Raw genomic sequence first — 15,955 nt, forward strand, 5'->3', positions numbered from 1 at the left:
TCTTATTATTTCACACCCTGCTTGCTCGCTCGCTCTCTCTCTCCCCCTGTCTGTCTGTCTGTCTTTCTCTTGATGCAACTGGCAGAGACAGCTAAATGCTTACCAAATTCTAGAGGACACCACCAGACTACATTTTCCTATCTCCATGGTAAGAGGTGGCAGCCTTATTGTGAAATGCTGTGTGTGGCATCGCAATGGAATTCAGCACCCAACACCTCCTACAGAACTCCTCCATGCCTTTTCCCCTGAGACGTACAAGACCTGAAGGTGCTTGCCTTAGGTTGGCTTCCTGGGAAGCCACAGTGGAGGGGGAGATCTGCACGCAGGTGGTTCATCAGACAGTGTGCTCAGAACACAAGAAGAAAAGATCAACGTTTGGTAGAAACTTCAGCACCTTCCCTGGGGTCCTCTGAGCTGGAATGGCCCACAGAGATGTTGCACATCACAGACAGAGGACGTTTTTTTGTTTCCCTGGCTTTCCTCAGGGAAGAGGAGCACCTTGGGTGAGGCAGCTCCCTTCAGGTCTCTGCTGTGAGTTCTCTGCTCCCCAGAAAACACCCCTACACACCTGGGCTCTGAGGGTAGTGTGGAGGCCATTGCTCAGCACCTACTACAGTGATGTGGGAAACCTTTTTTTAAATTTTTTTAAGATTTATTTATTTATTTTGAAAGAGTTACCAAGGTTGGTAGGGGGGTGGGAGAGATGAGAGAGAGAGAGAGAGAGAGAGGGAAAGAGAGAGAGAGAATCTTCTGTCTGCTGGTTCATCCCCAGATGGCTGGAACAGCCAGTCCTGGGAAAGGCTGAAGCCAGGAGCCAGAAGTTTCACAGAAGCTTCATCTAGGTCTCCCACATGTGTGCAAGAGCCCAAACACTTGCGCTATCTTCGCTTTTTCCCAGGCCATTGGCAGGGAGTTGAATTGGAAGTGGAGCAGCTGGAGTACAAACTGGCACCCATTTGGGATGCTGGTGTCGCAAGCATGGCTTTACCTGCTATGCCACAACACTGGCCCTGACATGGAAAACCTTAATTGAGGGTGGCAGAGCTCTGCCTTGCAGGGTAGTAGTTGCATAACTTTGTGCCCTTGACTGACATGTCAAGAGGATTGAAGCCTGAGGAAGGCACATGCCACCTTATGGTATCCACTGAGGTTTTTCTTTCTAAATACCCAGTGAGACATTTTCATAAAGAAAAACAATTGCAGTGAATATTCTGGAAGACTAGCCAAGGGTGAAACTGCTGAGAGAAACCCTATTACAGTCTAGGGCTTGGCAACTGGGGGTTTCCCCAGCTGGCTGGGTCTCGATAGTGCCTGTATGTATACCTCCCTTCCCCCTCTAGTGGTTCACCAGTGACAGTCTATGCTTGGCAAACTCACCTGTGGAGTTTCTTCTGATGTTAGCTCCTACACATTTTAATAATATGCCTAACCCAATTATTTCTTTATTTCATTTTGTCTAGTATCTATTTCTTACTATAGAAGATGAGCTTTTAATATTCAAGCATCCAGCCCTGCATTTACCTCCAATCTCCCATTATTTCAATGAAATGAAGTCCTAATTTTTGGTGAAATCAATATTCAGTGCCTACATGATTGTCATTATGTAAGTATTGTTCATTGCCAAAGTTGTGTGTGTTCTATGATTCTATTTCGTTTTTTGTGCAATGTTTAACTTTTCTAGGAATTAATGATTGACTCTTTAAAAAATAACGATTAGCTTTCTATGTACCTGTGATTAATTTTGTCCATACCTGTGAGCAATCTGCAGCTTTCCCTCAATCTGGTCCAGCAATTAGGTCCTCTGTCAGATCTTGGCAACTTCCCTCCTAGAGCCTTCCACCTTCACACTTCCATCTGGACAGGTTGCTCCAGGCCACCTACCCAACTGTTGCCCAGGGAATTCCCTTCACTATCCTTCTCTTCATCTTTCAAATGTCCAAGAAAATGTTTGAGGCATGAAGGAAAAGGATTAGCTCCAAAAATAAAACTGCAAATTAGAAATTAATGAACATTTAATTAAATTATGTGATACAACATCAGCTAGTCGACAGCAACTCCACACAGCTCAACTCAGTTTAGCATTCTCCTTAGCAGCTCTCTTTGACCCAACCTGCACTGCGTCTGAATCCTGAGAGATCTCTGAGGATCTCCACAGTGCAAGTCTTTGACATGAGAGGAGATATCGTGACACACAGAAAAATCTAGATAGGTTTGCCACTTAACCAAACCTACTCTCATGAAAAGATTTATCTCAAGTAGAAGGTTAAAAACTCTTTAGCATTATCTTACTATTTCTTCATCTGATTTATGGCTTCCTTTTCTCACCTGCTATTGCTACCAACTTCGTTCCTCAGGTGTGATTTGCCATACATTTTCTAAGATTCTGGCTCACTCCCTGTCTCCAACCTTTATTTCTCCTTCTTAGACAGTGGATTCTGCAAGTAACTTTTTGAGTGTCAGCTTCCTTGACCAAAGTGGCCTGCAGCTCCTCACTCTTGTGCTTGGTCCATGAGGAGAAACCATTATCAAGAGGCAATCTTTCCAGTTGTCATCCAAATGAAGGCATTGCCATGTGGCATTCTGAACATCTTTCCTTTGCTCCCCAGATGGCTTCTCCACCTATCTCCACTATACTTTCAATCCCAGGAAGCTTACCTGAATGGACCTCCTTACCTAGTTCCTCTTGACCTTGGCTTTCAGTTGGCTGTGGCCAGCCAGGGCTCTGCAGGAGGTTTTCAGCTAAGATGTGAGTGAGATTTTGAAGCTTCTATCAAGATGAATTTTTACATAGCTCATTTGGCTCTGAAAGCTTCTCCCAGTCCTCATGGGCCTGCCATCTATTGTGTTTTTAATGTGAAAATTAAGTTACAGGCATTAGATTTTCTGGACCTTCCCTAAAGTTAGGAAGGTTAGAAATGCCTCATCCATTCTATAACTTAATTTTTACTTGGAGTCTCCATTTTGCTGAGAATGCACATATGTGACTTCTGTCAAATTGATCTTCCTGCATCTTCCCTGAGTATGGGCTTACTTTCTTTGGGTGCCAGGTTTGGACTTAAGAAGTCTCAATCTTATCTACCCACAGTCAAGCCTGCTGATTTGTCATTAGTGCCATCTGCTCTTCAGTGGCCATTTTACCGAGGCTACTGCTGAGTCATGCCTTGTGGTTTCCAGGATCCTTTCAGGCCTGTTCTGCTAATCATATGTCCTTCCTTCCTTGAAACTTTGACTTTACCCTGGAGCAGTGCCTGGGAATGAGGCAAATTAGCTCCTCAGCTCTTGATTATCTCACATGTAGCTGAGGGTTCTATTATTTTCCACCCACAAGGGAATGTGTTTCCTTTCTTAGGAACTTGTAAAATACTAGTCCAACCCTTCGCTCCCTTCCACCTCATAACTAGGTAATTCTTCCCCAGTTTGAAGGAAAGAGGATGGAAAATCCTCTTCACTTCTCTCGGATGCTTTTAAATTTGAGTCCTTTCTCTTCCTTTTAAGATCAGCAGGTTCAGCAACACAAAATCCAGAAAAACACTGGATAATCCAGGGGAGAAGGTGGAGAAAGTAGGAGGGCTAAAAGACAGATAGGAGGGATAAATGGAGTTGTTTAAGAAAAAAAATTCCATCTGATCCTACCCTACTCCCACTATACCCTCTTGGATAACATGAGGGAGAATAGCTGTGGAATGGTAGGAAATGATTAATGTTTTACAGCCTTTAAGAGGAAAAATAAAGTGTAGAGATGCTGGGGAGGTGCTCCTTTAAGGGATCACAAGAACCCTGAACATGTCAAGCTCTGCTAGGAATGAAGCTCTAGATCAGGACTGCATTACGCTGAGACTTATTTAGAGAGTCTAGGAATACTTAGAAGCAGAACACAGTGCTATTGGCACAACAACACTAACTATTGTGAAAGATTATTGCACACTAGAACCAAGTGATGCTCGTTTGGTGCTCCCACTAGCTCAATGTGTTACCGTGTATAAATATTCCCACGTTATTGAATAGAAAACTGAGAATGGAGATCTTGGTGTCCTAATCAAGATTACAGAGTTAGTAAGTGAAAGAGCAAGATTTGACTACAGTTCTGTCTGCTTCAATACTGGGTCTTAACTAACTTGCCTTTGTGTTACCTGAATTTGTTAGCAGAGCAATGTGGTGATTAAGTCAGTGACAGCTTCGGAATTTAGGGGATAGCAGAAGCGACGATAAATGGTGGTAAAGAAAAAAAAGCTAAACGAAATTATGGACTATCTCTTATGTCTCAGGGTCTTTCAAGTTCTCCTACACAACTTTGCTTCCCTCTATACTTTCAGAAGTAAAAGATAAGTAACTTGATTACAAGGTTATCTGATACAAAGCAAATTAATCCATTCCAGCTGCACCTACTAGATAGTATTAGAGTTCAGCTAAAGTAATTGTTCTAGATCCCTGACCTTGGCTGTATTAGGAAATCTACTAAAAATTGGTGTTGAGTTTCTCTTCAAAAGAATTCTGTAGACTTGGATATAAGTAAAATGGAATAGGCAGCTCCAAACTCTTCCTACAGACTTTGGAAAACAAGCAAAAACTCTCAGAACCAACTGTCAAAACTCTAAAAAGCAAAGATTCACAGCAACCATATGAAGGCTGAATGAAGAAAAAGTCAACTTAAAAATGTTCCTGAAATTCAAGAAAATAAAAAAAATATGTAATCACCAGCTAAGGAACAGAGATTTCAGTTCCATGGGAGAAAGAAGCCTGTCTTCACAAAAATTATTTGAGAAACGGCCAACAGACACATGAAAAAATGTTCAGGATCACTAGCCATCAGGGAAATGCAAATCAAAACCACAATGAAGTTTCACCTCACCCCAGTTAGAATGGCTCACATACAGAAATCAACAAACAACAAATGCTGGTGAGAATATGGGAAAAAAAGCTCACTAATCCACTGTTGGTGGGAATGCAAACTGGTAAAGTCACTTTGGAAGACAGTTTGGAGATACCTCAGAAATCTGAATATAGCCCTACCACACAACCCAGCCATCCCACTCCTTGGAATTTACCCAAAGGTAATTAAATTGGCAAATAAAAGAGCTATCTGAACCTCAATGTTTATTGCAGCTCAATTCACAATAGCTAAGACCTGGAATCAACCTAAATGCCCATCAACAGAAGACTGGATAAAAAAATTATGGTATATGTACTCTATGGAATACTGCACGGCAGAAAAAAAAAATGAAATCCAGTCATTTGCAACAAAATGGAGGAATCTGGAAAACATTATGCTGAGTGAAATAAGCCAGTCCCAAAGGGACAAATATCATATGTTCTCTCTGATCTGTGACAACTGAGCACCTAAAAGAAAACCTGTAGAAGTGAAACTGTCGCTATGAGAGGCAATGACTTGATCAGCCCTTGTCCTGACTGTCGAGAAACAGCTTCTATTCCATTCCTTCTAGTATTTTCTTTTTCTACTTAATACCATTGGTTAAACTCTTTACTTAACACTTTAGAATTATTCTTAGGTGTTTAAATCCAATTGAAAATTGATCCCTGTTAAAAATAAGAGTGGGAATAAGAGAGAGAGGAGATGTACACTTCGGCACACACTCCTTCAGACTTACCCCTAAGGGTAAAGCTAAAAACTTGCCATGGAACTCCAAATCCCATTAAACTTGCCTCCTGCAGAGACAAATACTAAGAAGAGATCAATATCATGTGCAAAGAGAAATATAATTTCTTTTTTTTTTTTGGACAGGCAGAGTTAGACAGTGAGAGAGAGACAGAGAGAAAGGTCTTCCTTTTCCGTTGGTTCACCCCCAAAATGGCTGCTTTGGCCAGCGCGCTGCGCTGATCCGAAGCCAGGAGCCAGGTGCTTCCTCCTGGTCTCCCATGTGGGTGCAGGGCCCAAGCACTTGGGCCGTCCTCCACTGCCTTCCCGGACCACAGAGGAGAGCTGGACTGAAAGAGGAGCAACCGGGACAGAATCCAGTGCCCCAACAGGACTAGAACTCCGGGGTGCCGGCACTGCAGGTGGAGGATTAGCCTAGTGAGCCGCGGCACTGGCAGAACATAATTTTTTTAAAAATGGTTTATTTATATATTTAAACGGCAGAGTTAGAGAACGGCAGAAAGAGAAAGTGAAAGAAATAAGAGAAAGAGAGAGAGAGAGAAGGGTGTCTTCCATCTGCTGGTTCACTCCCCAAATAGCCATAATGGCCAGAGCTGCATCAGTTTGAAGCAAGGAGCCATGAGCCAGGAGCTTCTTCTGGATCTCCCACGTGGGTGCAGGGGCGCAAGTCCTTGCGCCATTTTCCACTCTTTTCCCAGGCCATAGCAGCAAGCTGGATAGAGGTGTAGCAGCCAGGACTTGAACCAGAGCCCATATGGAATGCTGACACTGCAGGCAGTGGCTGTACCTGCTATACCACAGTGCCAGCTCCAGGAACAGAATTTACTTTACAGTTAGGGAGTAAACACACATTCACATAAGTGAGCATTTGCCTCCACAAATACCCAATATGAGTGAGCCAAAGAGTTGTCCATAAATAAAAGAAGAAGAAAAATACAAAAACAGTGCCTGTGCCTGTAATTGGGAAGGTCTGTCCAAGAGTAGGAAAGTGGGAGAGGTCCATCCAAGATACATCCACAGCAGAAAAGCAAGCTCTTTCCACCTTCTATCTCTTTATTTATAAGAAAGAAAATGGTATCTCAATTGCATATGCAAATGGCATGGCGTCTGAGCATGGTGCCCTGGTCCCTGATGTGACAGGTACATTAGGTTACATTGAATTCTGGCTCACCTCAGCTTTGACTGACTGCCTGCTTACACCATACAAGTCCAGGGTGTTGGGGCATTGTCAGAGGTTCAGTTTGAGATAGTTGCATTTACTAGACATTGAACTTGAGGCAATTGTCTTAAATAGACTCAATAGCAAAAAAACAAAACAAAAAAAAGCACAAAAAAACACACAAAAAAAACAAAAAAACTAAAGGAAATCAAGAAATGCAGTATGAAAAATGAGAATATCAGTAAAGTGATGAAATTATTAAAAATAGCTAAATAGAAATTCTGGGTAGAAAACACAATAACTGAAATGAAATAAACCAGAAATATTTAATAGATAATATCAGCAGGTTAGAAGAACTTGTCAGTGAACTTGAAGATAAACAATTAGATTACCAGGTCTGAAGATAAAGAAAAAAATGAAGAAAAGTGAACAGAGCTTAAGGTGAATGTGGGACATAATCAGGCAGATCAATATATGTATTATAGGAGTCTGAGTAGGAAAAGGCAAGGGCAAAGAACAAAATAATGACACATGCAGAGATAATGACCCAAAACTTTCTGAGAAAAGATACGAATCCATATATCTCAGAAGCTCAACAAACTGCAGTTAGAAAAATTCAGAGACCAAACAGAAAGACATTATTAATGAAGTCATTGAAAGCCAAAGACCAAGATAGAACACTTAATCACACTGTTGAAAGACAAAGACGGGGGCTGGTACTGTGGCCTAGCGGGTACAGATGCCACCTGCAGTGCCAGCATCCCATATGGGAGCCAGTTCGAGTCCTAGCTACTCCACTTCTGATCTAGCTCCCTGCTAATGTGCCTGGGAAAGCAGCAGCAGATGACCTAAGTCCATAGTACCCCTGCATGCACGTGGAAGAAGCTCCTGTCTCCTGCCTTCTGCCTGGTCCCATCTTGGCTGTTGTGGCCCTTTGGGGAGTGCATCAGTAGATGGAAGACTTTCTCTCTCTCTCTCTCTCTCTCTCTCTCTCTCTCTCTCTCTCTCTCCCCCTCTCTCTCTCGCTGCCTCTGGCTCTCTCTCCCCTTGGCTCTGACTTTCAAGTGTATAAATCTTTTTAAAACAACAACAACAATTTATAGAAAATCTTGAAAGCGTAGTGAAAGAAGTGACTCACTCATCTTCTACAATGGATCCTCAAAAAACTTAACCTACATTTTCTCATCAGAAATCATAGGAACCAAAGGGAATAGGGTGACATATTTAAAACACAGATAGAAAAGCAATACAAACAGCCATTAATTGAGAGGGCTAGTAAAACATTCCTTAACCAATGGGAGAGAAATTAAAATATCCCCAAATTTAAAAAGAAGCTTAATAAGACCTTCATTACAAGAAAACTAAAGGGATTTCTGTGGGTTGAAATGAAAGTACCCTAGACAGTAATTGGAAATTCATATAAAAACGTAAAGATCTCCTGTACAGGTAAACACAGAGGCCAATCAAAAAGCTGGTGTTTCTATATTTTTGCTTGGGAATACATTTCTCGATTCCTATATGATTTAGAAGATAAATGCATAAAAATGATTATAACTCTGTATTATTTGTCACTTACAGATAAAGTTGATTTGTGACAAAAACATACAAAAGAATATGGAGTTGTATAGGAGGAGAGTTTTTATATGCATTAAAGTTAGTTGATCTTGATTCAATCTGGCTGTTAGAAATTTAGGTTATTAATTGAAGTCCCAATGGAAATGACAAGAGTATCTAGAGAAATTACACAACAGGAACTGTGAAAGGACATGAAACAGCTCACAATAAAAAAAACAGCCAAGCTTCAAGAATGGCAATAATGGAGGAAATGAGGGGACATTGCATGACACATAGATAACCCATAGAAAATGGCAGAAGTAAGTCCTTCATTATGAGAAATTACTTTAATTTTACATGGGTTGACCTATCAAGTCAAAAGACAGATATCAACAGCCTGGATTGAAAAGTATGATATTTTACATAATTGTGAACAATAGTCACACCCTGACCTGCAAAATACTGGAAACTGTTACATTTACCCTGATGTGTTTTAGAACCCATTGTCCAACTTTCTACCCTGTCACTGTTTCTAGCAATCACTACTTTAACTATTAATATAATATCATATATATCATATATAATATGCATAATATCATATAAAATATATAATATATAATATGTATATTATATATCATATGTATCATATATAATATATATTATATAATACCATATATAATATCATATTTAATTTTTAAGCTTCTACATATGAGAGAGAACATGTGGTATGTGTCTTTCTGTGTCTGGCTTATTTCACTTAATGCTGTGATTGCCAGTTCCATCTATTTTGCTGCAAAGTTTAGGATTTCATTTTTATGGCATAGTAGTACTCCATTGTGTATATATACTTGTTCCTTATTGCCTTAGATTGATTTCATATCTTGACTGTTTCTATAGTGCTGCAGTGAACATGAGGTATTTTTTTATGTGCTGGCTTCATTTCTTTGAGATTTATACACAGAAGGTGGATGTCTGGATCATACGGTAGATCTATTTCTGTTCTTTTGCAGAACTTCCAGATGGTTCTCAATGATGGCTGTCTTAATGTACATCCTACCAGCATTGTGTAAGAGTTCCCTTTTGGCAGTTATAATCAAAACAACCTGGTACTGGCACAAAAACAGGTTTATAGACTAATGAAATAGAATAGAAACTCTTTTTTTTTTATTTGACAGGCAGAGTTAGACAGTGAGAGAGAGAGAGGGAGAGAGAGAGAGAGAGAAAGGTCTTCCTTCTGTTGGTTCTCTCCCCAAATGGCTGCCACAGCCAGCATGCTGTGCCGATCTGAAGCCAGGAGCCAGGTCTCCTGGTCTCCCATGCAGGTGCAGGGGCACAAGCACCTGGGCCATCCTCCACTGCCTTCCTGGGCCATAGCAGAGAGCTGGACTGAAAGAGAAGCAACCGGGACGAGAACCCGGCACCCATATGGGATGCCAGCGCTGTAGGTGGAGGATTAACCAAGTGAGCCATGGTGCTGGCCCCAGAATAGAAGCTTTAAAAATCAATCCAAGCATCTATAAACAACTTTTCTTTGACAAAGGAGCTAAATTAATCCCTGGAGCAAGAGCAGTCTCTCCAACAAATGGTGCTGAGAAAACTGGATCTCTGTGTGCAGAAGTATGAAACTGACCACTACCTTACACCTTACACAAAAATCCATCAAAATGGATCAAAGACTTAAATCTATGACCCAATACCATAAATTTATTAGAGAACATTGGGGAAACTCTGCAAGATGTCGGCATAGGCAAAGACTTCTTGGAAAAGACCCCAAAAGCACAGGCAATCAAAGCCAAAATTAAGTGGGGTTATATCAAGCTGAGGAGCTTCTGCACTGCAAAAGATACACTCAGCAAAGTGAGGAGGCAACCAACAGAATGGGAGGAAATATTTGTAAACTATGCAACTGATAAATGGTTAACATCTAGAATCTATAAAGAGCTCAAAAAATTCAACAACAAAAAATTATGATCCACTAAGAAATAGGCTAAGGACATGAACAGGCATTTTTTCAAGACAGGAAATCGGCCGGCGCCGCGGCTCACTAGGCTAATCCTCCGCCTAGCGGCGCCGGCACACCGGGTTCTAGTCCCGGTTGCCCCTCTTCCAGGCCAGCTCTCTGCTGTGGCCAGGGAGGGCAGTGGAGGATGGCCCAGGTGCTTGGGCCCTGCACCCCATGGGAGACCAGGAAAAGCACCTGACTCCTGGCTCCTGCCATCGGATCAGCGCAGTGCGCCAGCCGCAGCTCACTGGCTGCGGCGGCCATTGGAGGGTGAACCAACGGCATAAGGAAGACCTTTCTCTCTCTCTCTCTCTCTCTCTCTCTCTCACTGTCCACTCTGCCTGTCAAAAAAAAAAAAAAAAAAAAAAAAACAAACAAACAGGAAATTAAAATGGCCAACAGACACTTGAAAAAATGCTCAGGATCACTAGCCATCATGGAAATGCAAATCAAAACCTCACTCCAGTTAGGATGACACTCATACAGAAATCAACAAATGAAAAAAACAAATGAAAAATTCTGGTAAATGTGGGTAAAAAGTTACCATAATCTACTATTGTGGGAATGTAAACTGGTGCAGCCACTGTAGGAGGCTGTATGGAGATACCTCAGAAATCTGAATATAGACCTACCATCTGACCCAGTCATCCCACTCCTGGGAATTTACCCAAATCAAAACAAATCTCCTATGTTCATTGCAGCACAATTCACAATAGCTAAGATACGGAATTAACCCAGATGCCCATCAACTGTTGACTGGTAAAGAAATTATAGTGGGTAAAGCTGCTGCCTACACTGCCGGCATTCCATATGCATGCCAGTTTGTGTCCTGGCTGCTCCACTTCCGATCCAGCTCTCTGCTATGTCCTGGGAAAGCAGCAGAAGATGGTCCAAGTCCTTAGGCCCCTGTACCTGCATGGGAGACCCATAAGAAACTCATGGCTCCTGGCTTCAGATCAGCCCAGCTGTGGCTCTTGAAGCCACCTGGGGAGTTAACTAGCATATGGAACATTTCTCTCTCTCTTTCTTCCTCTGTCTCTCTCTAATTATGCCTTTCAAATAAATAAATAAATCTTTAAGAAAAGAAATTGTAGTATATATACACTATGGAGTATTACCTGGCTGTAAAGAAAAAATGAAATCCTATCTTTTGCAATAAGTTGGACAAAACTGGAAACCATTATACTTACTGAAATAAGCCAGTCTCAAAAAGATAGATATCATGTTTTCCCTTATCTAAGGTAACTAATAGAGTATCTAAAATGTAATGTATTGGAGTGACATGGACATTTTGAGATTCATTGATTGTTTATAGTCCTTATCTCTTCCATTGAGGAACAGTGTTTTTTTTTTTTTTTTTCTTTATACTATCTGTTGAATTCTTTTACTTAGTGTAGGGTTAATTCTATGATGATTAAGTAAACTGAAAATAGATCTTTATAAAATTTAAGTGTGCAAATAGGAAATAGAGGAGGAAGAAGGGTTAAAGTGTGGGCCAGAGTGAGGGTAGGGTGGGAAGCATCACTATATTCCTAAATCTGTATATATGAAATGCATGAAATTTAAAAATTTTAAAAATGAGTTCCCTTTTCTTCACATCCTCTTCAAAATTTGTTACTTTTTGTATTTTTGATAATACCCATCTTAATAGGCATGAGATTATACCTCATTGTGTTTTTGATTTGCATTTCCCTGAAGGCTAGTGGTATTCTATTCTGCATTTTTTCCATGTATTTACAGGCCATTTGTATTTTTTTTTCTGGGAAATGTCTATTCATATCCTTTGCCCATTTTTGAAATTGGATTGGTTGTTATTTTGCTTTTGGGGTTTTTGAGTTCCTTATGTATTCTGGTTATTAATCATTGTCAGATGCATAATTTGCAAATATTTGTTCCCATTTTGTTGGTTGTCTTTTCACTCTGTTGATTGTTTCCTCTGCTTTGCAGAATCTTCTTAGGTTGATGTAATCCTGTTTGTCTATTTTTGCTTTTGTTGGCTGTGCTTTTGGAGTCTTATCCAAAAAGTCATAGCCTGTGCAGTTGAGTTTTGGCAAGAGTGGCAAATCCCTTAAATGGGAAAAGAATAGTTTTTTCAACAAATGGTGTTGGGATAACTGGATTTCAATGTAAAAAAGAATGAAATTGGATTACCTCACACTATTCAGAAAATTTAACTACAAATGGATTGATGACCAAAATTGAAATAAGATGCCCTTAAGAGAAAACATAGGAGTATATATTTTATATAAATCAACTTATTTATGTAAAAATAACATATTTAAAGTATTTTTTGTATACACAGTTTTAAGAATCTAGCAATATTCCCCACCCTCCCTCTCTCTTTATTATTTTTCTTTTAATTTTTAGATAAGCTGTTTTCAATTTACTTTATAATCACAAACTTTATCCTTCACTACATAAAGGATTCAGCAAGTAGAAAGTGGAAAGACTGCTGCTCCTCAGGAGCATAGGAAAGGGCCACAAACAATATTCAAATCTCAGTATGTCAATTTCACTCAGATACATTATGCTTGTTATACTGTATATATTAGCTACCATGTTTCAGAGAAAACATATATTTGTCTTTTGGGATTGGCTTATTTCACAGCATGATGGTCTCCAATTGTGTCCATTTTGTTGCAAAATACAGGATTTAATTCTCTTATATAGCTGAGTAGTACTCCATTTTTTATATATATATATATATAATATTTTCTTTATACAGTCATTAGTTGATGGACATATGGGTTGACTCCATATTTTAACTATTCTGAGTTGAGCTGTTAGAAACATGGGAGATACAGATAACTCTTTCATGCTGATTTCATTTCCTTTGGGTGGGAGTCGGATGGCTGGTTCACATGGTAGTTCAATTTTCAGATTTCTGAGGATCCTCCACATGGTGTTCCATAATTGTTTATACAGACAATGCCATAAATAAGAAGGAACTTGTAAAATGAGTCCCATTCAAAATAACTACAAAAATTTAATACTTTGGGATAAATTTAATCAAAGATGCAAAAGATCTCTACAATGAAAATTACAAAACATTAGTAAAGAAATAAAAGAAGAGATAAAAAAATCAGAAAAGTCTTCCACATTTATGGATTGGAAGAATTAATTAATATCACCAAAATGTCCATACTGCCCAACACAATTTACACATTCAATGTAATCCCAATTAAAAGACCAAAGAAATTCTCCTCAGACCTAGAAAAAAACAACCCTATGATTCATATGGAAAGACAAGAGACCCTGAATATCTACAAACAATCTTAAACAATAAAAACAAAGCTGGAGACAGCACAATTCCAGATTTCAGGATATATTATAGGGCAGTATTAATTAAAATAGTCTGGTGCTTGCATAAAAATAGACATGTAGACCAATGGAACAGAATAGAAACGCAGAAATTGATCCACATAGCTACAACAAACTAACTTTTGGCAAATGAGTTAACATCACTCTCTGGAGAAAGGACAGCATCCTCAACAAATGTTCCTGGAAAAATTAGATCTGTGCATGTGGAAGTATGAGACAAGACACCTTAACTTACACCTTGCACAGAAATCAACTCATAGATAAAGGATCTAAACTTAAGACGTGAAACTGTCAAATTACTAGAGGAAAACACAGAGAAATGTGGTAAGATATTGTCAAAAGCACAGACTTCTAGGATAAGATCCTAGAAGCACAGGCAGTAAATAAAAAAACAGACAAATGGGATTACATCAGGCTAAGAAGTTTCTGTACTGCAAAGGATATACTCAACAGAGTGAGGAGGCAATTGACAGAATGGGAGAAAATATTTGCAAACTGTAACAGATAAAGGGTTAATATCCAGAATCTCTAAAGAGCTCAAGAAAATCAACAAGGACATGAACAGGCATTTTTCAAAGGATGAAATTCAAATGGACAATAAAAACAAGGAAAAGATCCTTTGGACTACTAGCTATTAGAGAAACACAAATAAAAACCATAGTGAGGTTTCACCTCACCCCTGTTAAAATGGCTATCACCCAAAAATTCAAGAAAAACAAATCTGGCAATGATGTGGGAATGTAAACTAGGAGTAAATCTTTATGATCTTGTAATGGGCAAGGAGTTCTTAGATACAATTCCAAAATTAAAAACTTTTGGGCATCAAAGGATATGTTTAAGAAGGCAAGATAACAAGCTACAAAATGGGAGAAAATATTTGCAAGTCATATGTATGACATTGGTTGATAAAGAAAAAAATGTTAACGGAAATGGCACTTGTTAATTGTGGTAAGACAATTTTATTCAGGGGTTTCATGATGGTAATTATAGGGATCCCTGCAATGGGATCACACAGTAGTGCAGAGAGATTGGAGTCAACACAGACTCTAACAAGGACAAGTTGGGACTTACAGTCAAGAAACAGGGTAGGATCTGTAGATGGAAAATTACCAATAGAGTCCTCCTGATGAACATTGAAGGGGGTACATTCCTAAGTAAATCTTATTAGACCTGGTGCCGCGGCTCACTAGGCTAATCCTCCGCCTTGCGGTGCTGGCACACCGGTTCTAGTCCTGGTTGGGCGCCGGATTCTGTCCCAGTTGCCCCTCTTCCAGGCCAGCTCTCTGCTGTGGCCAGGGAGGGCAGTGGAGGATGGCCCAAGTGCTTGGGCCCTGCACCCCATGGGAGACCAGGATAAGTACCTGGCTCCTGCCATCGGATCAGCGCGGTGCGCTGGCCGCAGCGCGCTGGCCACGGCGGCCATTGGAGGGTGAACCAACAGCAAAAGGAAGAGCTTTCTCTCTGTCTCTCTCACTGTCCACTCTGCCTGTCCAAAAAAAAAAAAAAAAAAAAAAAATCTTGTTAGATACACATGTAGGTAAGGGGTAACCCTTTAAAGTGAAAAGTCTCTTCCCTCTCAAAAAAAAAAAATTTCCAAAAAAAAAAATATCCAGGCATTCATGATTCATATTTTTGTTGTGTAATTTCCACCATATGATGGACTTCAAAAAGTTCATGGAAAATGTGTACAATGAAAAAAACTTCTAAATGCATTTCCTTGAGGTTTTCTTTCTTTCTTTTTTTTTCCTGCAGTTCTTGCATATATCCCACCCTGCCCAAGCCTGTGGAAAGCACAGCCAAGGTTCCTGATGTTACCCACTCAAGTTGTGTGTTCACTTCTTAGTGAGGATAAACAGAACCTCCACCAGGAGCAGTAATTTATTTGCAGCAAATAAGGAAACCACAAGGAATCATTCCCAAAGCTGTTGCTCACAGAATGAAGATATCTTTTACCTTAGGGCAAATGAACATGGGAGAGGGGAAGTAGAACTTGTCATTCAATGCAGTTGAGGGCAGAGGCTCTTGCAGTGTGGAAAAACGCTTACACATACATCAGATAGTAATAAGACTTAAGCTTCTCCTGGGGCAGGGGTCTTAGCATTAAAATGGAGAGGGTAATCTTGGATGTTTGCACATGCTCAGTTGTCCTGGTTGCATCTTAGCTGGTTCTAGATAGATTCTTGTGTTGGCTGAAGCTATCCATTTCATATGTCTTAGCCTGACAGACAACTTCAAGGAAATGTTGTCACTCTTTGGCTTGCACACCTTTGGGGTGGGGTTCTTCAAAGTCTTGTTGTATGAGTTA

The 15,955-nt window shown here is 40.0% G+C and overlaps 1 long non-coding RNA gene across 3 annotated transcripts in view; it reads left to right on the forward strand.

The window, feature by feature from the left end:
• Positions 1 to 15,671, forward strand: part of LOC149127489 (uncharacterized) — a 39,674-nt gene extending 24,003 nt beyond the window's left edge. For 2 of the 3 annotated variants that reach the window (XR_016230901.1, XR_016230899.1), the window contains 2 exons: positions 1,461 to 1,603; positions 15,403 to 15,671. This is a non-coding gene — a long non-coding RNA (uncharacterized LOC149127489). Of the gene's footprint in view, positions 1 to 1,460; positions 1,604 to 9,337; positions 9,394 to 15,402 lie in introns of all 3 variants that reach the window. The other variant, XR_016230900.1, reaches the window with a different exon arrangement.
• Positions 15,672 to 15,955: the final 284 nt, after the last annotated feature.

Source organism: Oryctolagus cuniculus, chromosome 3 (genome assembly GCF_051225735.1).
Source record: "Oryctolagus cuniculus isolate XC-2025 breed Fujian yellow rabbit chromosome 3, ASM5122573v1, whole genome shotgun sequence".
Taxonomy (NCBI): domain Eukaryota; kingdom Metazoa; phylum Chordata; class Mammalia; order Lagomorpha; family Leporidae; genus Oryctolagus; species Oryctolagus cuniculus.